This window comes from Manacus vitellinus, unplaced genomic scaffold, assembly GCF_001715985.3.
Source record: "Manacus vitellinus isolate BGI_N305 unplaced genomic scaffold, ASM171598v3 scaffold_38_pilon, whole genome shotgun sequence".
Classification (NCBI taxonomy): Eukaryota; Metazoa; Chordata; class Aves; order Passeriformes; family Pipridae; genus Manacus; species Manacus vitellinus.
The window spans coordinates 5,258,239-5,279,052 of record NW_021940526.1 but is presented as its reverse complement, the minus strand read 5'-3'; the positions used below and the strand labels follow the sequence as shown (position 1 = coordinate 5,279,052).

General features: G+C 40.6%; 1 long non-coding RNA gene across 1 annotated transcript in view; it reads left to right on the top strand.

Moving 5' to 3' along the window:
• Nucleotides 1-398: 398 nt before the first annotated feature.
• Nucleotides 399-20,814, top strand: part of LOC108640594 — a 217,810-nt gene continuing 197,394 nt past the window's right edge. The window contains exons 1-2 of the long non-coding RNA XR_003915981.1: nt 399-697; nt 4,892-4,997. This is a non-coding gene — a long non-coding RNA (uncharacterized LOC108640594). The remainder of the gene's footprint in view (nt 698-4,891; nt 4,998-20,814) is intronic.

Below are 20,814 nucleotides of genomic sequence, written 5' to 3'. Positions count from 1 at the left end.
TGAGAGCACTGTGTAACCTTGCAATTAGAGGTGTTAAATAACAGGCTGGAGAAACACCTGTTTAAAACTCATGCAGATACACCTGAACCTGTTTTCAGAGCCCAGGGATGGACTCTCTGACCTCTCCTGATCCTTTCCAGCTTTGTTGCTGTGGTTTTGCAAGTAGCCTCCTCCTTTGTAGTGGGGAAGTTAGAATGGAGACTGTTTTATTTGTTCACATAATCTTTAATCCCTGGATTTATGGAAAGCAAATACAATCCTGGCAGGAGCTTTTCAGTTGTTCTCAACATCACTTAATAGGTGACACCTGTGGGGGGCTGCAGGGGGAAGGAGAGGCCCTGTCAGGCCCAGGCGCCATTTTGTTGGGCCCAGGCGCCATTTTGTTGGGCCCAGGCGCCATTTTGTTGGGCCCAGGCGCCATTTTGTTGGGCCCAGGCGCCATTTTGTTGGGCCCAGGCGCCATTTTGTTGGGCCCAGGCCTTGAAAATACAAATGTGAGAGCCTGAGATGTGTAACCTGAGAAACTGCTGGCACAGCCTGGCTTTTTCCTCCTGGTGGAGATAATGTTTGGCTGTTCCCCACACAGTGAAAATCTGGATCCCTCCATTTGTAGTTTAGTGTCCTCTCACAGGCCTTAGAAGCCTGAGGGGACATTGACTTTAACTTATTGCATACTGTCCCTTACTGTTTTACAAAGGTATGGTGAGCTACCATAAAGTAAAAAATATGATTAAAATTGAGGAAATCAGCCTTATGCTTGTTTTAGGTTGAGGGGGTTTGTTGTGGTTTTGTTTTGGTTTTTCGTTTGTTTTTGTTTGTTTGTTTGTTTGTTTTTCATGTGTTATCTTTTCCCCACAAAACTCTCTGTGCCCATAACATCAGTTCTGGAAGCTTTACTCACTGCTTAAAATGGTGGTACAGAATATTCCTAAAAAAATGCGGTAGTGAATGTACTGAAATTAGTCTAGTCTGCTTCTAAAATCCCTTTGTGGAGACTATTTATGCCTCTTTTTTCTTTTTTTTTTTTTTTCTCTTTTATTTTTCTACCTGTAAAAACAGTGTTTAAGCTTCAGGCCGAATGAATCGAGAACTTGTGTATCATATCTTGATAAGTCTTACTTTTAAATCAACCCAATTTTAAGATTCAGTGAGTAATTAGTTAAAGTGTTGGGGAAGAGGAGATTGGCTGGTTCTACAAACTTGTATGTGTGTCCAAATATTAGAAATATTATAATAAAAAAGAAGATTCTTGCAGAGTTTATCCATTCCACAAACTTTTCCTTTACTGCTTTTCTTTAACTCCAATGATATATCAAGAATGATTGATTAATTGTGCTTGATATAGGAAAAACAGATTTAAAGACTTCATGTGTTTTCAAGCTTGATTAGTTTTTTATTCTATACCTGAAATCTTGCTCTAAATGCAGAATGTCATTAGTTACAGGAGGACCCCCCCCAAATGTTTTGATTTATAAAAATGAAACAACACATTTTTATTCAAATTGATGAACTTTTTTTTCTCTTTGGAGAATTTGTCTGAGGCTTTTCTGTTTCTGCAAAAATAAATTGTGAGGTACAACTTTTATAACAAAATATCATTTATGCTGGGAAAAGTTTCCTCCCGAGTCATCTGACCATTACTAATGAAAAATAAAAAAACCCCACAGTCTCTGTTTGCTCTTGTTTGTAGAGAAATTCTGCCACGTTTTGACCTCACTCCCATCTTTCAGCCAAAACACTTGGCAAAAGGCACCTGGTGCATTTGGAACTGCATGGTGGAATGGGATCAACATCTCCATAGGCAGTTCTCCACCAGTACAACATGAACATCATTTTAAATAGTCTGTTTTATCACTGCTTTTATTTGCAGCCCAACTATGATGTAATTAGAGGTGATCTGTGTAATTTAGACTACTAATTTTACCTCATCCTTGGCCCTTCTTGCCTGTCTTGTCCTGTGCATGCTGGAAAGCTCCTGTGAGGGAGGTTGGTCAGTTCTCTAGGAAAGAAAAAAATCCAAGTAGTTCACTGTCAAAAAGTTAATTTAATGTGAGATCCTTATACAGTTACTTCTTCTATGTGGTTTTTCTCCCCTCTACTTCCAGCCATCCTTCTCCCAAGCTTTTCCAGTCCTCAGGGCCTGGCTACAGGGGTTCTCTGCCCTCTGTTAAGATCAGGTGGGATCAATGAACTCTGTAGCATTTATCCCCATTTTAATATTGCCGTTTTTTCCCCCCCAAACCTGTATCAGCGGATCTTTGGTACAGTAAATAATTCCCCCTTCCCAGTTGTTTATCCCTTAGCCTGGTGCATGTTTGGCTGTGATAGGGAGCACTGTTACATCTGTACATGTTAATGTGCCCGTGCTGAGCTGTGCCCCTGGGTGGCCTTGTCATACACAATCAGTGTCAGCCTTCCTTGTGCTTAGTGTTTGGGTTTAAATAATCGTATTTTACTTCTTGGAGACGTTTCTTTTCAGCAGACCATGGAATGTCAAGTGGACATTATCATTAGTCCGGCCCCAGTCCTGGGGCAAATTAATGTTTGACTGTTTATTGAAAAATCCCCTTCCTTTAGGTGAGAAGATAAATTAGATTATTTTTTTTTTTTACTATTAGAGGTTTTCTGCACATTGCAGTGCTGGTGACTGAAAAAATAAAGCACTTTATTAGCTCATGTTTACAATATATGAATTTAGTTCGGATATAAACTACCCAGAATTCTTTGCTTTGGAGGCAATTGAAAATCTCGGGGAATTTCTCATAGTCCCATGATTCAGGGAGGAGGGATATAAAAGGGAACAGTTGCTCTCATAATATTTGGTTCTATTTGTCCCTTTTGTGTTGAAAGATGAAAAAGGTAAATGAAAGTTAAGGCATTATTTATGAAATGCAGAGTTTCCATGAACCAGGAGTTATGAATTTGGCTTAAGCAATAGGTGAGGGTTCAGCTAATTCTCATTTTATTGACACTGATTTACACATCGTGACCTGTTTTCTAGAGCAGAAATGTTCTAGATGTGTAATTTCTGCTGTGATTTGTAGATTTTGGAGTTGCATAGTCCCTAGATTTGAGTAGGAGAGTCTTGGTTTATTTGTAGAGCAAAATAATTTAAATGAAAAAAACGAGGTTTTGTTATTTTAAAATTTCTGGCTTTTTTCTTATTTGAGTTTGTCATAGTCTTAGGAATGCTCTATAGGCAGTTGTTTGTCCTAGAAACCATCATGGTTACAAAATGTATGGAATTTAAAAAAAAAAAAAAAAAGAAAATCAAGGTTGTGCTGAAATGAATGTAGTTAAAATTCAGAAAGAGAGATTCCTTAATTAACTTAATAAAATTACTAATGGAAGCATTTTAACTGCTAAATTTAATTTACTTGTCAAGATATCAGGCTACAAAGAGGAGGGAAGAGTGGAAACTCTGCTTTCCATTATGATGTGCTCTATTATAGAATAAATTTGCTTAAAATGAAATATATCACCAAAAGCCATCAATGACATCTTAATTTGGAACAGCCAGTTGAAAAGTAATTAGACTGTGAAGCAATCAGTTCTAGTAAATCAGTGTTTCCCTTTACATAAACATACGTTTTTGCTATTTATAAATAGGAGAGACTTCCAGAGGCTCAAGTAGCAAAGACTTTGATTGTGTTTCTACTGTCTGTGTGTTCTATTTTACGTTACAAAACTGTCAAAACACAAAGAATTGGGACTTGATTTGGAATTGATCCAACAAAACGCTTAAGCTGAGGTTTGGTTTTAACTGTTCCCTTTAAGGCCGTGGCCCTGTGGGGCCTCCTCCTCTTTCCATGGCCAGAGGTTCATTTGTGGCTGAAACTGAGGTGGGAACGTGGGAAAGGGATCTTGGATCTGGTGGGTGTGGATGCTTGGAGCAGTCCCTCCATCACATCTGTTGGATTCCTGGAACAGCTCCACAACAACTGATGGTTGGAGAGCAGATTCCTTTCAAAATGAGCCTAAACCCACTTCTGTGAAAGTAAAAAATTAGGAGGAAAAAAAATAAAGACAACCTTTCACCTTAAAGATTCAAGTGTTATGAACACCTTCTTGCATTTGCAGTTTTAAGGCAGTATATTTGGATTACCATGGCCACAGTGACTCCCATATCCCAGTGACTGGGTGTTTTTCTGTGGAAAGGCAGGTTGTACCTGGAGCTTATGGTTTGTGTTGGAAGATCTGATAAATACCAGGAACTTCACTCCCCAAATGATCTTTGTTGAGTGTAAGGGTGGAGCTCTGCCTATTATTTTACTTTCTGAAGCCTGATGTTTGTGGCAAGGGGGGAAGGTGGAATTCTGTTGCTTCCTCAGACTCAGAGAAACCTTGGAGATAAGGTGGGAAACTGAAATACTGTAACTTTTACCAAGAAATTATTAATTTTTAAACTAGATGCATGATACAACAGATGCAGTAAGTGAATTGAACAAAGGGAAGTACTTCTTACATGACACAGGAGTCATGGCACAAATCAGAACCTTGTTGGTTTGAACTATTTTGGTATTTTGGTGTTTTCCATGAGCTGCACAGACATGCTACAGCTGTGGCCAAGGTGCCAACCAGAGCTCCACACTGAGGCAGCAGAACAGCTGCTTCCACTTGGATTAGTGGTTGGGAACGGGGGCCTGTAAATGTTAGAAGTACTTATTGCAGCCAAAGCCATGGGGGGCACTGCCAAGTGAATTAGATCAGCATTAAATGATATTAGTGAGTGTGCTGAGGAGGAATACCCAGAGAACTCAAACAGCACAGGCAGCTCGCCAAAAAGTGACACCTGTAGTGAAAATTTAATTCATCAAAGTCCTTTTAGCCATGAGTTTCTGTTTTTCTGCCAGGCAGTACATGAATTGAAAGTTTATTTTGTTTTTCACAGGTTAAGTGCAGTTTGCCTGAGAAACCATAACTACCATACCTGGGTGCAACAAAGTGTGGAAGCTCTTGAAGCCCCAACTCATTATTGAGAGAACACAATTGTGAAGGTAAGTGTTATAGTTGGAACACAACTGCTTTCAGTAAATATCCTGTTTATAAGGCAACATTTTTGCAAGCAGCAAGTTTATTATTCTAATTGCATGTTTGCTTTTAAGTGAATGTATTTCTGCTGTTAACTTAAGGAATTTAAGATGTTCTTAGCTGAAGACATTAGAAAGTTGAAATGCAGCATGTTCTGTGAATTGTGGGCTTTCTTTTGAGAACTTTTGTCATTGAATGTACTTTGGTTTTTTTGTCACTGGGAAAGAACTCTGATGTGAATCACTGTACATCTGATAGAGGTGGTAGTGCACAATTCTTTTGCCTTTATTTTGGTCACACAACCCTTAGTTTTGGTATTACAAGTCACCAAAATCAAGTTGTTCCTTAGTTCCAGAAGAGATTCCTCAGTTGGTTTCATGAAGCAGCTGAGGTGCACAGTGGCATCTGCAGCAAATTTCACACTTCTGGGGCAAAAGTGAGGAGTTGATCCAAGATCAACTTGGAAAGGATGTGTAGGCAGGCACCTAATTATTGTCTGCTAAAGGGCTGTGTTCTCCAGGGTCTTTATCACGTGAAAAAGCTCCGTCTTTAAAGGTAAATCAGTGACTGTTCAATACAGAATCTGCTGTTTCTGGATTGTGCTTTCTTTGGGAGTTCTCACCTCCTTTTTTACTTAATAAACTCGCAGTGTATGATGTTCTTTGTCTTCCTGATGCTGTTAGGAGAGCCAAAGTCAGTTGAAAGTGTTGTTGTTACCACGACTGTCTGTTGTCTTGCTTCTCTCCCCCTACTGCCTTTCATTCTCACACAAAGTAATAAGCAGAGAAGAAAAATAAACAGAAGAAAACCAAGTTACATTTTGATGTGAGCACAGTGTGCCTCGTGACCATGACTTGTGTATCAGAGAGCTTCAGTTTCCTGTTGACTTGGTGGCATGATATTTAACATTCTCTTTTATAAGTTTGTTGTTTACAGCAGTTTTGTGTTTTCTGCTTAGCCTAATGATTACAAGAGAGTCCACCCGGGAGAGTTCAGCCTCCAGCCTTTGAAGGCCTCATTTGAACATGTTTGCAACTGTAAGGAATGGCTTGAGGCTGTGCTATTTAGCACAAAAGAGAAGAGGAAAAACCCAACAATAACAAAAAACCTCTCTCCTTATTTTTGTTTGTCCATATTCTGGATTCCTAATGGTTTTCAAAATATAGGTCAAAGATATGTGCATACATAGTAAATAAAGGCTGGGGCTGCTGCACTTGTTACTAGAGGGGATGAGGCCGTTTCTCTGAAGGCACTGTGGGTTTAACACATCCCTCAGCCCTTCCTACAACTGCTGTTCTTGCTCCTGCTTGGTTTTTGGTATTCTGGCTTGTACACACCAACTCTTTGTCCATTCCAGCTTTTTATTACCCCCTTCTGAAGGGGAGGGAGGACGTGCAGCAGCAGCTTTTGCACCTGCCTCAGGTGGTTTCCCTCAGGAATTTGCATTCCATGATGCACTTTGTGTTTCTGGATTCTTCCTTCCCGTTGAGTAGTTTATTACTCAGAAGGAAAATTCCATATATTGGCAGGAGATATGAATTCAGCTCATGGGGTGGCAGCCCAGCCCAGTCTGCCTATGTCCCACTGTTGTCAGCCCTGTGTGCTGGGTGTCTGATGACCTTCACTTTATATTTACAAGGGTTATTTTCACAAGCTTGAGGTTAATCTCTGTGATTTATATGATGGTATCTATTTATTTAGTTACACTTTTGTCTGTGCTTTGCAGTATCACTGAGGGTTTAACAGAGAAGATCCTAATTGGGGCTCTGTGTAGTTTGCATATGGTGGTGCCTTGCTGAGGCACTGATTTGAGAAGTCAAAAATAAGAAAAACACAAGTGTTTTGTTTTTAACACACAATATCATAGATGCATTAAGCCAAAATTTTTCAGACAGTCACAGCAGTTGAGAAATATTATCATTTAGTGTTGATTTTGTCATTGTTGTCATTATTTCCTTCCCACCCACCCCTCATTCCTTCATTATCTTTAGCATAGGAACACACAGGTTATAGACTTTATTAATTTGGATGTAATGGAAGAACAGGCCAAGGGGAAGCAGCTGCAAGACAACTTTTAGGTGTAAATTATAGCATGGTGCATGAACTTCATGGTATAAATCTCATAGCTCTTAATAGGTTTGGGACACTAAAATATTGTGCAGGACAGTCTGTGTTGGGGAGTCTCATTTCCCATTGATCTGGATGTAAATATCTTCCTGATTGGAGTTGGTTCCACAGAACCTCAGGTTAATGAGGAGAAAAGTGCCAGAGAACCACAATCCTTCGTGCTGCAGTTTCAGATTTTCAGGGTGAGCTGAGATGGTAGGGTACAGGGTCCAAACTGGATGTGCATCTGTCCAAGGGTTGAAACTAATGGATTTTTCTAGAAATCCCTGCCTTTTGAAAGGGGATAAACCTCCAGGGTCTCTCTCCTCATGTACTGAATCATGTCCTTACCTTTTGGACATAATTTAAGCCTTTTTTTTTTTTTTTACCCCCACTGGTTTGAATACTTAAAATAGTTTTTAATTTATCCACAAAAGGAGTTATATAAATAGACTTTCAAAATATAATCCACGTTGAAATTTTATAGCTAAATATAGTTATTATCTCATGTGGTGCACTTTGCAGCACTTTCCTAACTAGTTTATTACATCACTGGCTGCTGACCTTACCTCTGCTGTCTGGAAAGGGGAAAACGAAATTAAAAAGGGAGATGAGGTTCCACAGGAAGGGAAGCTGGGGAAAAATACACTTATTAAACTGCACCTATGCAGCATCTCTGTTCCAGGCAGCTCCCAGTGTGGTGGGTTCTGCTGCCATCACACCATGCTCCCACTGACAACCAGTTGGAGCAGCTACCTGGGGGACGAGTCAGAGTGAGTGTGGCAGAGAACAGACCCTAAAACAGAAATCTTCAAAACAAGCAGATGTTGTCAACCACTTTTTTTTTTTTTAAGCACTTGTTGTTCTTAAGAAAATGAAAAGGATTTGATACTTTTTCCACTTTGCTCCTTGTCCTTAATGTATTAAGTAGCTCTTAGAGCAGCCGCCTTCGTGTGTCTGTGGTACCCAGGACAGCGCTGATGATAATGGCAATAATACTTATCACTTAAATGACATTTTACAAATTCAAAGTGTTGTGCAACAAACATTAATTAGCTCTCACAAGAGCCTTGCTGTGAAGTAGGTAAGTGCTGTTATTCTCCAGTGACACACGGAATCAAAAGCAAAGAGGTAAATCCTTCAGGGACTCACTAGGCTCGGGCAGGGATTGAAGCTGGGAAGTTTGGGCTTCCCAGCTTGTTTCATAGAATGCACTGGTTGTATAATAACTTACAAATGTGCTCCTAGATTCATAACAAAATGATTTAACACACCAGTTCTACCATGGTTGCATCTTCCAGTGGAGATTACAGGGCTGTGCCAGTGATTCACAGAGCAACTGCTCGTGTGCCCCAGTCACAAACCCAAATGTTACTGTCAGAGCGTTCTTTAGTACTTCTCCTTGAAGGTACCCAGAGGTGTGGTGGGCAGAAGAATGCAGAGAGAAAGCTGAGGTGTCAGGGTGATGAAATTATCCACACACAGGTCAAAATGGACTATTTTATTGTGCAGAGATATTATACCAGAACTTCAGAGCAATATATCAGCAATGGCTGCTGATAGCATGGGAAAGAGGAGCGATGCCATAAATCACAGGATGGCTTGGGTTGGAAGAGATCACCTGGTTCCACACCCCTGCCATGGGCAGGGACACCTTTCACTATCCCAGGATCCCAGGTAGCTCTGAGCCCTGTCCAGCATGGCCCTGGACACTTCCAGGGATGGGGCAGCCACAGCTTCTCTGGGCAGCCTGTGCCAGAGCCTTACTGGATGGTCTTTCAGGTCCCTTCCAACCTAAGCTATTCTGTGATGTATCCCAAATCATTTTTTCCAGGACACTGGCCATATCTGCATTTAAAATGTCATGGATCAGACTAGTGGAGCCAAACTGACTGACACTACCTTGAATGTCCCTCTGACTTTCCCAGCATCTGTGCAATTACTCCTCAGTTTTTGTGCTGTGGGTATTGGCAGCTACTTTGACTGAAAGCTGAAAATAGCAGATACTCACAGGTGTTTTAAAGTTTGATACCTTGGAAATATATAGTAAATTAATTATCTTTGAATTCCATACCTTTTTTTTTTTCCATCCGTTCTCAGTTAACTGTTTCTGCAAAAGCAGAAGAGGAAACTCAGCTGTAGACATCTTCCTTGGATAGAATGGCTATTTGAAATAATTTTAGGGACAAGGTGTGTGTCTGTATACATATAGGAACAGTAGGAGGTTTCCCACTGGACTAAGATAATTTTAAGGCAAAGTGCATTTTATGCATAAGCATCTTCTCCTTTTGACTGCATTCCATGGCATAACAGCTTTAGGACACTGCCCACCATGGGGTCAGTTGTAGAGATATTTGTCTCTATTTTTAAGTGTAGCCAAAGGATCATCAGGAAACATGACTAAAATTCCAAAAGCTCTGAAGAAGAGTCACTTCTGTGTGTGTGTGTGAAGTCAATGACTGCAACAAACCACATTGTCTTGTGATTGTTGGACTCACAGTGTTGTAACTACAAAGGTGCCTGTGCAGCCCATTTGATTAAGAAGAGGGGAAAAAGCTCAAACCAAACAAAATACCTTCAAAAACTAGGCAGAATCTGTGTTCTGAATATACTTCAGTGAGTCTAAATACTGCAACACACATGACAAATAAAAATCATGTAGTGTTTGGAGACCTCTACAACCTCAAATCATTACTCACAATTTATTTGCTTTTCTTCCTGTAAATCAAAATTTTATTGTTTGAATATATTTATGGCATTCAATTTCCTCTTTTTCTTTTTTTTCTTAGTGGAGCTATAGGAAAAAAGGGAACAATTTCAGTGCTTTGCCTTCACCTTTCTCTTTATTTTAGCGTGGGCTGTAGCACATGGAAATGTGTGCAGGTGCATAAAGAAAATATTTTCATGTAATTAATATTTCATCCACCCAACTTTTGCCTGTTCCTTTTTCAGTTAGGTTAGTTGTGTCTTCATCCTCTTCTCCTATCCTTTCTGTCTGTGTCCCTGTTATTCTCTTTATTTAAATTTCTGCTTCTTGTTCTCTTTACCATGTTTTTTTCTCTCTCCTTTCCTCTTTCACAGTCCTGTATTCCTGGAGGTGAAACACTGACACACTAAACCAATGTGCCATTTCATTCCTTGATTTTTATGAATCTCCTAATTCTGTGCTCTGAGTGCAGGTGCTGTTTTCTGATGAGGTGAAGAATTGGCATGGGAAAATATAGTTAGCAGTGATTAATATCCAGTGAAAAATAAGATGGGGGAGAGTTGAAAAGTGCCAGTAATGAGCAGGATCACAAAACCAGGGAATGAAGTGGTCCACTGATTTTAGTGTGTTGCCCTTTTGTTTCCAGAAATTCAGGTTTTAACTCCCAGTTCAGGTTGCAGGTAAAGGTGGATTTGATCTCATCCCAGTGCCATTAGTCCCTGTTCTGTGGTCAGGCCTGGGTGATGCTTCTTGCTCCCTAGAGTTCAAGAGACAGAATCATGTGGCAGTTCAGGGCTTGGGATGAGGAGATGCATCTTGTGCTTCATCCAGGGAAATGGCTTGAGGAATTGCATTGGAGTTGGACTGGATTCCTCTCATCTGTCTTAAGAGTTGAGTTCCCAGCTTGCACAGACCCTTCATTTCCCTCCCAGTGTTTTACAATTTAAATAAAATCAGTTCCGTTCTGCTCTTGTATTAAGCAGAATTGTGGTGACTGAGCTACAAGCACAGCAATAAGATATTCCTGGGAAGCCAATGGAATGTTTATCTGTAGTAAAGATGAGACAGCCCCCATTTGACATGATATTAATCATTACTAACATTTCTACACAGTCCCAAACATAGAAGCAAATCAGAGCAGCCCAGCTCCTGAATTTCTTCAAGCATTTCAAAATGGGAACCAAACAGTAAAATAGCAAGTGAAGAAAACATAAGTCAGCCTGATATCGCTGTCATCTCAGTTAGAATTTAAACTGCATTTTGGAGAGCTGGTGGAAGGCTCACACCATGAAAGAACAGCACTGCTTCCAAAGACACACGAGCTGCGTTGCTTGTGTTTGTTGCTTCGAGAAGTTTTGAAAAATCCCCTTTTCCTGGGCTCTGCAGTGTCACCCTTTAAAATATTCAGGTTGGTTTTGTTGTTCGTTACATAAAAAATTAATGCTCTCGAAAGTATTACCATGTTTATTTTAAAGAAACTATTTTCTACGTTTTAATTAAAAGTTATAATTCACCATCTTTTGACCAAGTTATCTTAAATCTTAATCTTATTGGTAATGGGTACTGGGTCAGATTCAGAGAGAAATACAGTCCTTACTTAATGCAAACAGTAAAAATATCAGCATTTCTAGAGATATGGTTGAGTTCAATTCATGTGCTGTACTAACTCTGCCTTTTAATTAGAAATATTCTCCTACTTATGCAAGAATACTGGGGAAAAAGGGCATTGTCTTCCTCATTATATATTCCATGTGAGTCACAAATGGACAAAACCAGGCATAATATGATGACTGTTGTGTTATTAAAGCACTTTAATAAGGTTAATGCGTCCATATGAATAGTTTTCAAAATAAGTTTCTGTAGTTTTGAAGGTATGCTGTGGTCTAGTATAGTAATAAAGAATTTCCCTGTGGGGAAATAGCCAACCTTTTAATTTTGGTGTGCAGAGTTCTCCTTTATTTTCCAGTTGTAAAAAACCAGCCAAATGTACAGTTCAGGGTGCCTTATAAAAGTAATTCTCCTTACATTCTGCTTAAAAGCTGTCTTATTGTGCCATGTCTGAGGAAAAAGTGAGAAAATACTGACTTCTTATGCAAAACAACGAGTGAAAAGTAAAAATAAAATATGGACCGTAAAGGACAATTTATGCCTTGTTAAAATGTAGACTTGAGCTTTTTCTTTTTTTTTTTTTTAATGCTCTGACTTTTCATAAAGGAGATCTGAAGCTGCACTGCAAGGTGTGAGGTTTCTGGAAGAAAAAGAAAGAAAATCCTCCTGTCTGCATGGAAAACTGCAGCAAGTGGGGCCTTATCTATATGCATTACTTTGATTTCAAATTATTTTTAGCATGGCTTTTATTGTACTCATTGTTACATACATAAATCTTTAAAGTAATACGTTTTGTAAGAAATGGTCATAAAAATTTACAGCCAGTAACTTTTCCCCTGTCCCTTACAATGATATTCTACTAAAACCATTAAATGGTTCTCATTAATGCCCTTTAAATGATTGTGTAATGACCCACAATCGCTTGTAAGTGAACAACCATTAAAGAATTACCAGTTCTTAGCATGCTTTTAAGTACAGTTTAAATACAGGGGAGGTAACAGCATAATATATTAGGAAAAGTATTAAATTTGAAATTGTAAAAAACAGGATGGCTGAAAAAGGAGGAGTGGGTGGGAACCCTCCCCTGTGCCCGTGGTGGCCCTCGGAGAACAGTCCAGCAGCAGTTCTTGGTGCACGTTTGCAGGGGTGCACCTGCATTTATTTGTGCTCTACAATCACTTGGGTTTATGAGCCTGATATTGAAATGATTTATAAGGAGCAGAGTGGCACCACAAGGGTGATTTCCATACAAATATGCTGGAATCAACATCCTGGGAGTGCCTGGTAATGGCTGTTCTTGGGGAGCATGACCCACCTGGTGCTTTCAAAGGGCAGCTTTACCCTTAGCCCAAAGACAGGAGGAGGAGTTGTCATTTCAGGGGTTTGGAATATGGGAAAGAGGCATCCACATGCACAGCTGACCTTGGGAAATCTCGGGAATGTTCGTGTGTGGATGCGAAGAAATGTGAGTGATTGGAAAGATGCCTTTAATAAGGAGCATTAATTTAATGGGGAGTCAGAGGCCATTTGCAGGATCCTGCCATGGCAATTCCAGGGTGCCCTGTTGGCGGGATCCTGGCTGTGGGACCGGGATGAGGGAGCTGCTGTGGGTGCCACTTTGCAGATGGGCCCTTCTCTGTGATCACAGTGCCTGCCAAGAGCTGGATGCCTTTCCAGGCCTGTCAATGTTCCTCTGGGTTTGTAGGCTGTGTAGAAAGCCCACAGCTTTGATTGGACTCAGTTGCTGGCTGGAGGAGAGCCATATGTGGCAATATTTGCTTTCTGAACTCCAGTCCTGGTGCTGCAGAGGTTGGGGCAGGAGGAAACACTTCTGAGGATACCAATACATTTTCTCCTGGCTGACTTGAGTCTACTGAGCCCACAGTAACAGTGCTCTTTGTTCAGCCTGGTAACCTGGAAGTTGTATCTGAGGAAAATTAATTTCTGTTTCTCCAAAGCGAGCTCATGAGGAAGTGAAACCCTCATTACCTGAGTTTTTAGTAAATTTTAGATCCTTTGTAAAGCAACCTTTGTCTGAACTGCTCTTTTGTAATCCAAGTGCTTTGCTTCTGGGCAAATGGACAAATTTTACTGGAACTCTCAAGGCTTTGGGGTTGCAATGAAGACAGTCAAACAATATGGAAAATAAGCATGTGCTTGTTTTTTTTTTTTTCTCTCTCTTTTATATCTGAAAGTTACATCTTTTGACTTTGTTCTTTGTTAGCAGCTTGACTGGCCTGTCGTTGGCTTCAAGTGCAATTGGTTTAATTCCAGATGGCTTGGTCCAACAGGGCTTGGAGTCTAGAGCTCAGCATCCCAGTGCCCAAACCACCAGGATTATTTTCAAGGAGTGCTTTCTCTTTCTCAGTCCTTGACAGAAATTCAGTGAAACCAGTGTGTGAAATATTTTGGTTCCATGAAATTTCATCTAATCAAAATGTTCTAGCTGGTTATGCCCACTGCCGAGAGTATCTGACCACTAGTTTCCAAGGCAGCAGGCAGCCTAAGATCACATTAGACTTCACAGAATGCTTAGATACACAAATTTCAGCAGCAGCAACAAATGCTTTCTGTCATGTTGAGTTTGCTAAGAACTGGATTCCTTCTCCTTACCACTGCAATCTACATATTTGTCATCTCCTTGTGTGCATAATGGCACCAGATAGAGTTGCCAGACCAGAATTACAAAATGAAAAGCCTTTTTTAACATATGAGACCAATAGAGTTTCATAATGTTGGGTTTAAACTTACCTTTTTTTTTTTTTAAACTTTCCGAACTGAATTACACTCGCTGGTCCTTATCTGCATCCTCATCCTAACAGATTGTGATCCAGGTATAGTGCAGCCATATATTTAACCCATCTGTCAGTACAGCTGACTTGGATATTTTTAGAACATCAATCACCATGGTAGCTGGGTCTAATATCTTATCTGTGCATCCTGCAGCAGAGCAGCTCATTTGGATACTGCCAAATAAGTGCTGGGTAAGATACTGAGATGAAGAGATCTCAGAGTTTTCAGAGTAAAAATTCAGTGCTACAAACTTCCTGTGAGAGCCCAGGCTGGACCACAGAACAGTCTAGAATTAGGAATATGCTGGTAAATCTGTAAATTGATATACTTGCATGGGCAAGGATCACCGAGTCATGGAATATCCTGAGTTGGAAGGGACCCACAGGGATCATCCAGTCCGATTCTTAACCCTGCACAGGATCATCCCTGAGAGTCACACCATAGGTCTGGAAAGATATCCAGGCTCTCCAGCCTTGGGCAGTGAGCAATTTATACTCATGAGGGCTCCAAGCATGGAGAGAGAATGTTTTAATAGCCAAGAAAGGATAAAATGTACCTGGATCATGCAGTGGGGGAAAAAAGATATATGGAGGATGGTGCAAGAGAGAACTGGATGCTGTTCTGAAACAGGAGAGGAGGGTTTCCCTGGGAAGGTAGAGAATTATGTGTATTCCCAGGAAGCTGACAAGACTGCAAAATGTCATGCCACGTCAGGCTTTCTGTCAAAACACTTCACCTGGCAAGTCAGGCACACCAGCCCAGGAACAGAGAGCGATTAGAGTACAGGGGAGCCGCGTTCCCAGCGCTCGGCAGCCGGGAATGACACAGGCCCCGGCAGATGGAGACGTTCACATCTGAGCCCAGTCAGGGAGGCAGTGCTCGGACTCTTGGTTTGGGATGCTCTGTGTTTGCTCTCCTGTCCTTTCTCAGGCAATGAATTAATCAGGAGTGCTGCCTGGATGGCTTCATCCTGGAATGCAGACGTGTCTCAGGGTTGTGTGCACCGGGATACAAGGCCAGACTGTCAGCTCCGGTCCTGCTTTGCAGAGGAGTTTGCATGCCTGGAGATAACCCCTCCAGAATGGTTTTCTGGGCTAATTAAATATTAAACAAAGAGCTTTGCTTCTAATCTGGCTATCTGGATTTGGTGGGAATACTGATGTTGTAAAATAGATATATATTTTCCTAGACCACAGCGAATTGGTACCCGAAGGAAGGAAATGTTATTTGTTTAAGTGTGTCTGTGATGAATGCAGTTCCAGTATTCCAAAAGTCTATGTACTGCATACTGAAAATAGGCTTTTTGCCAAATGGGAATTGAAAGGCATATACGTATTACACTATTTGCCTTAGAAGAAATTAATTTTCAGCCAGAAGCAGATAGGATTATTTAATATTTATCTTTAGCTGCGGGAAGATGAATCTATTATTTTATTTTGTTATTTTATATGTGGTGTTCCTCCCGATTTTCCTATAGGAGGTGCTGATGTACTCTTGTCTGTGCTGCATCAAGGTTAAAGAGTCTCCAGTTGTTAAATTTCTACAGCTGGTGCTGCCTGGTGATCCCCAGCAGAGACCTCCATTTTCCTTAGGACTGGGAGAAGCACTCCAGGGTTTATCACGAGGGTGTGCACGTGCGTGTATCCAAGAAGTGCAGGGAGAATTGGGAAGAGAGGAGATAGTTTCCCTGGATGCTTTGAAAGTTTATAATATTGGGAAATCAAAACAGCTACAGCATTAAAATTAAGCAAAGAAAATGGAATAGCATCATATGTCCAAGCTGACTGATTTAGGGCTGGTGAGAGAATGGACTGGAGTGTATTGAGTTCCAGTCTCACAAAGGACCATGGAGCTGGGGACTGTTAAATATCAATGGAGTGTTTCCCTGCACTGTCAGCAAACCTCCATGAGACCAGAGTGAGGGATGCTCAAATGTCATTTCATGGACCACATTATGTGCTGCTTACAATGACTATTTCATCCATGATTTATTATGTTTTTGATAAATTGTCACTTCCTGGACTAAAATTTGGTTAGCTTATCTCTAGTGTCTTTTAAAGATCTCTAAAGACCTGATTTTGCCCCAAGAACACCAGTTAGCAGGAGGCTGTAGCCATGTGGTACCAATTTAAATTACTGTAACAATGGCAAGTCTCCTTCCTGAAACTAATAAATGCCATTTATAAGGAATGTTAAGTAGCAACTAACAACTTTGAATTTCAACCAAACTGATTAAATAATTGGAGTAAATTTGTAGAGCTGGGGAGAAGCTTTGCCAAAGGAAGGATTTAGAATAAGAGAATATCCTGAGTTGCAAGGGACCCACAAGGATAATTTTGGAGCCATGTTTACATAGAGAGGAGAAAGGTGTGATGTCTAAATTGGGCATCACCTGGCTCTGCACAGTATGATGGGAATGTGGAGTGAGGGAGGGACTTGAGTGCTCTTGGAGTTCGCTTTCTGTCTCAGGATTGTGTGATTTCAGAGACTGTTTTCCTTTTCTAAACCCCGAGGATTAACTTCATCCACCATAAGGGCATGTAGATTTTTCCCCAGCTCTTACTGTGGCTCCCAGTTTGTCTGCCACAGTTTTCCACCCAAGGCATGAACAGCAGTGACTAAAGTTTTAAAAAAATAATGTGGGATTATTTCTTTTTTGGTGGAGATTTTGCAGATCCTCTGGTCAGGAAGTTGCAGAAAACCATATTCGATTATGAATATTACCTTAATTTCCTGCAGGATTCCATGATGCATTGGGGAGTTCTGTTTTTCTGTTGTCTGAGCCGTAGCCTGAAAGTTATCTGGAGTCACCAGTGGTTTTCCAAGGGAAAAGAGGATGCTGGTTGCTGTTGGGCTGTGCCCACTCCAAGGCAAGTTGTGTCGATTTGCTTCTCCGGTTTGTCCTGTGTTCTGCTGGTGACTCAGATGCCTGAGCTGCAAACTGGGCTGCTGCCTTTGCCTTTGGGTGTGTTGGTGTGGGCAGTGGGGTTTAATAAGGAATTCCAAGCTGGCAGCATTATGTTGGGATCAGTAACATGCCTCAGGTTTTAATGTGCTCAACGCAGACGGGTCCAGCTTCCCGTGCGCGCCGAGGAGCTAATAAAGAAAGCGGGAAGGAAAAGCAGGAAAGTTGAGAGTCAGAGCCTTGTTCCCTCAGATTTTTTTTTTACTAGCAGACCCGTTTGCCAATCCTGCAAATAGAATAGAAGGAGAGTCAGGAACACTAATGAAAAAAACATCAAATATTTAAGGTTGTGGGATTCAATAATAGAAATCTTGAGCGTGACTCGCCAGGCCACATGGTGAGTGCTGTTATCCATTCAAAATAAAACTAATAATCACAGCCCTGCAAATGCTTTGAAATACACTGTTCCCTGACAATTTACCCATTTTGCTGTTACTGAGATCTTTAAAGGTTTTTCAAAACCAAATAGAACTGTATATTAAACTCAGGTATCTTTCCTGCAATTAAATCATTTATGTGACTTTCATAGGCCAGTATTTTTGATTTTAAAAAAAGTGCATTTCATACTACAGACTTAAAAAATTGAAAACCCCGAATCCCTTAACTGTATGGTAAAACTAAGTGACCAAAATATAAATAATCATCATATACTGGCTATTTCATATCTGTGTTTTAAAGAAATTTTACTGGAAGTTCATGACATTCAATAAAAACATAGAAATTCAGATAAAATACGTATAAAATGGTAAATCCATACATTTCTCCTAAATTTAAAATCCTTGTGTTCAGATATAGAGGTTGATCAGAGGGTGACTTGGTGACTTGGAGCATCTGGAATTCTCTGTGTGGCTTTTCTGCTGCTTCAGGTTTAGGCACCTTGGCACCTGCCCTGGGTGAGTTTGGGTGGTTAACAGAGATTTAAACCTGCAGAGTCAAACATCAAACTCTGTAGCCAATAAGTGATATTAGAGACTTTTCCCAGTTTGAGCACATGCATTGGAAAAATATTCTGCTTATTACTTTTCTGTGTGATGGACCTAATTTTCAGCATTCTGTACCCGTCCTGGGACAAGTACAAGCACCTCATTGAACTGTGCAATCTGATATTGAGAGGGAGTTTATAAAAGCCATATTTCTGGTTTGTTTGACCACAAGGGATGCAGGTGATCAAAGAAGAACTTGGGGAGTCCTTGTTTTAATACTGGTGTGGGTGTATTGTTGCTGAATGGCCGAGTTGTGTCCTCAGAAGGCTCTGCTTCCAGATGCAATGCTGTCAGTGGCCAAGGTAGTACAGGCTGATTTGATAACTATCACTAATGGGGTTTCTTTGCTGGATTTGTTGAAGTTTGTACTAAAATCGTGTCCATGAAGTATTTGACAGAGTGGCCAAGCTTGTGCTTGGTGAGTCAGTGATCCCATCATCTGTTGTGATGCCTTCTGGGGCTCGTTTCTCCTGTGGACAAAAGAAAGTTGTTGGAATGTGTCTGGGCACAACTGAGACTCTTTCATTCTTTGGAATTTCCCTAGAACAGCATAACTTTTCCAGTAGAGACTCTAGCAATTCCACAGCACAGTTTAATTAATTGCCACTAACGAAGGATGTCTGCAATAAAACAGAACTGGTGGCATCCCTTTGTCACGCTGAAATGATACTTTTTATTTTGTGTGGAAAATGGAAAATTCCAGTGTTTGCACTTCCCAAATTGTCACCCTCTGTGTGTATTGGTTTTTGAGTTACAGCCTCACAAGCAGCAAAACGCCTCTGTCTTGCCAACTGTGTGTTAAATTGGTGTATGAATATGGAGACTTTAGTTTGTTGCTTAATTGATCTGCAGGGCTGTCAGATGAATTGTAAGAGTGTAGGTAGTGACAAGAAGGATTTCTTTTCAAGATAATGGAGTAAAAATGAAGATGCTTCAAACCGGTGTTTAATTCCTCCATAGTGTCCCATGGCTGAACATGTGGCTGCTGTGGAATCCCTGAGCTCAGGGACCTCCTCACCTTCCTCAGGCAGGCCTGGGCTCAAACACCTGATATGATGCAGCAGCGGCATCTGTTTCACCTAGTCTGAGTTAGAAGATCTGGCAAAGCAGGTTTAGTTTTCCACAGTTTTATAAGTAACTCAGAAATATTTTTCTACATCCATTATTTTAATTGGTTTTGTGTTTTCCTCCTCAATAATACACAAGCAGGTTGCAGTGAACATGTACAGAGGCTTCTTGTGCTTGATATTTTGGTTTCTATGTAAGCAGTTACCTGATTCTCAGCTGAAAGTCCATGGAAAGGTGAGGCACTTGATTTTTGGCACTGCAGGCTGGCTGTGGAGAGCTCAACCTGGGCTGAGTAAAAGCAAAGGCAGCCTTGCAAGAGGTGCATATTATTGTATAAAATTTACTGCAAAGAGGAGTGATATGAATAGAAAGCATCTACAGTAGCTTGCTGCATGCTAGCAGGTCTTTTCTGGGCTCCTAAATGTTAACTGGGTAGTCATGTAAGTTATTACACTCATTAAATTAGGCCACAAACAAGTCAACAATGATTCAGCAAAATGGTTTTGTTTGTATAGTGCGGGGAAGTCTGATAGATATCCAGTCAAACATTTATGGCTAAATGGATGAAGATTTTAACATTACAGCCTAATAAAAACCCCATACTGTGTGATTAAATAAGAGGGAAAGCAGTAAAAAAGAGAAAGCATAATGACGGTAACATGTAGGTCAGTTACAATTTAATTGTCATTGCACTTCATTGCGAACATATCAATTCTCTGCTGCTTAGCTGAGCAGAAAACAACAACTTAACATGTACAGTGGGCCCGTGGCTGCTCTGCAAAGCCCCACTTCCATCACCTGCTTTCCACTACTTCCTTAACAGCCGCGGGAAGTCTTCCTGCCTTAATAGCATCATCCTGCTGGAAGCTCCCGCTGCTCGTGTCCTCCCCGCGCTCGCTGCATCACTGATCAGTAAATTTACTTCCCACTCTCCACAGAAGCTAAAATTAGGTTGTTTGCCTTACAACTTCCAGTGCTCCCGCCACAAGAAACACCTGCTTGCAGATTTATATTGTTTTGTTTAATGGGTTAAAGTAAAGGGAGCTTTGCAGAGGCAATGCCCTGATGTACTGTATGGGGAGAGCACGATGGCTGATCGTTTTTCTTACTTATCCAATTTATACTATAGCTCCTTGCCACTTAAGGTATAGCTTCATTAGCATTAATTGCAGCTTTAGCAACTCCATGCAAGTGTTTATTCCTGCCAGTGTTCTCCACTATATTATATTTGCAGTGGTACTGAAGGAAGCTGCAGGAGGAAAAAAAAAAAATCCTTTTGGTTGTTTTTGTGGTGTGTTTCTTTTATTTAAATCTGGATAATTCAGTGATATCTCAAAGGGCCCTTGGCATTGGCACCTTTTTCAAATGTTAGCTCTAAAGAATCATCTGTCTGGCACAGTTATTCTGATCTATAGTAAAGACTTAACAGAGTACATAACCAAACTATTAATTCAGGTGCCTAAGGTGACATATTTTATCCAGCTCTGCAGAGCTGATTTTATGTAGAGCAGAACATGGTTCCCATTTGGATGGGGAGGTGAAAAAAAATAATA